A 2,076-nucleotide genomic window follows, 5' to 3' on the forward strand; every position below is an offset into this window, starting at 1 on the left:
ACTTGGCGCCTGCACGTAACTCGAGCTGGCCAATCGTTTCCCGCAAAAAGTTTTGAAAATGGTGAAAACCTTAAGGGTGCTTATAGAATAGGGGGACCGACGCCCAGTTTTAAGATAGTGTAGAACACCCCCTTAACGATGATGTGACAGCGCCAAACTTGGTGCCTGCACGTAACTCGAGCTGGCCAATTGTTTCCCGCAAAAAGTTTTGAAAATGGTGAAAATCTTAAGGGTGCTTATAGAATAGGGGGACCGACGCCCAGTTTTAAGATAGTGTAGCTCACCCCCCTTAACGATGATGTGACAGCGCGAAACTTGGCGCCTGCACGCAATTCGAGCTGGCCAATCGTTTCCCGCAAAAAGTTTTGAAAATGGTGAAAACCTTAAGGGTGCTTATAGAATAGGGGGACCGACGCCCAGTTTTAAGATAGTGTAGAACACCCCCTTAACGATGATGTGACAGCGCCAAACTTAGCGCCTGCACGTGACTCGAGCTGGCCAATAGTTTCCTGCAAAAAGTTTTGAAAAAGTGTAAAATCCCAATTTTGCGCTCTTTAGGGTGTGGTCTTTGAGCTTCGGGTTTTCGTCAGAAAATTTCGGCAATCATCGGTCATCTTCGTGGAAATCTCTTCGTTTTCGTAACTCTGACATGGTGACGCATGTTTGGAATGCCATGGGGAGCGCTTTGGAGCAGTTTTGAAAAATCGAAATTTTCGAAATTTTTCTAAGTGTCTAAACTTGGTTGGGGGAATAGACGGTTTCGGGTTATAATGTAGGGCAGGCATCGGGAAAGACCGAAAGAGCAATTGAGCTGTATCGGTCCGTAACAGTAAGCCCTGCTCGGTAATGTGTTCTCGGGTACGAAAGGAGGGTATTTGGAGGAAAAAGGAGCAAAGTCGACTAAACTTGCTCGGTCGGTAGCATGAAATGACTGAACTTGTAGCCAAGTTGTCTCGGTGTGGACAACGAGAGAACGGATGGATGTTGTACCTGATGGCCTTTGGCCAAGAATAGCGGCTTAGATTCGGAAGAATCATTCTTCCCCAATGTATCTTGTCGGCATTCCGTGGACTTGGCTGTCTCACTGGTATGCCGGAAGCTTACTAGGGTGAAGCAGTGGAAAGACGTGGCAAAGAGAGAACGGGTTTCCCTCGGACAGGGTCGAACGCCTCGTGCGTCTTCCATGGCCGGGAGGATTCCCAGTGCAGCTTGACGGTGGAATGCCAGCCTCCTTTCAAAGGAAGCAGACGCAAAAGGGTTCCCGCCGGGTTCCCTGAGGGATAGCTACCTGGTTGATCCTGCCAGTAGTCATATGCTTGTCTCAAAGATTAAGCCATGCATGTCTAAGTATAAGCACTTGTACTGTGAAACTGCGAATGGCTCATTAAATCAGTTATCGTTTATTTGATTGTACCATTACTACTTGGATAACCGTAGTAATTCTAGAGCTAATACATGCGAAAAGTCCCGACTTCTGGAAGGGATGTATTTATTAGATTAAAAACCAATGCGGGTTCTGCCCGGTTCTTTGGTGATTCATAGTAACTGATCGAATCGCACGGCCTTGAGCTGGCGATGTTTCATTCAAATTTCTGCCCTATCAACTGTCGATGGTAAGGTAGTGGCTTACCATGGTTGCAACGGGTGACGGAGAATTAGGGTTCGATTCCGGAGAGGGAGCCTGAGAAACGGCTACCACATCCAAGGAAGGCAGCAGGCGCGCAAATTACCCAATCCTGACTCAGGGAGGTAGTGACAAGAAATAACAATACAGGGCTTTTCCAAGTCTTGTAATTGGAATGAGTACAACTTAAATCCTTTAACGAGGATCCATTGGAGGGCAAGTCTGGTGCCAGCAGCCGCGGTAATTCCAGCTCCAATAGCGTATATTAAAGTTGTTGCAGTTAAAAAGCTCGTAGTTGGATTTCGGGATGGCTCGGCCGGTCTGCCGCAAGGTATGTTACTGGCCGCGCTGTTCTTCCTCGCAAAGACTGTGTGTGCTCTTAACTGAGTGTGCATAGGATCTGCGACGTTTACTTTGAAAAAATTAGAGTGTTCAAAGCAAGCCAGCGCTTG

General features: G+C 47.4%; 1 pseudogene; it reads left to right on the forward strand.

The window, feature by feature from the left end:
• Positions 1–1,285: 1,285 nt before the first annotated feature.
• Positions 1,286–2,076, forward strand: LOC145474074 (small subunit ribosomal RNA; annotated as a pseudogene; the record flags this gene model as incomplete).

Source organism: Orbicella franksi, unplaced genomic scaffold (assembly GCF_964199315.1).
Source record: "Orbicella franksi unplaced genomic scaffold, jaOrbFran1.1 SCAFFOLD_279, whole genome shotgun sequence".
Taxonomy (NCBI): Eukaryota; Metazoa; Cnidaria; class Anthozoa; order Scleractinia; family Merulinidae; genus Orbicella; species Orbicella franksi.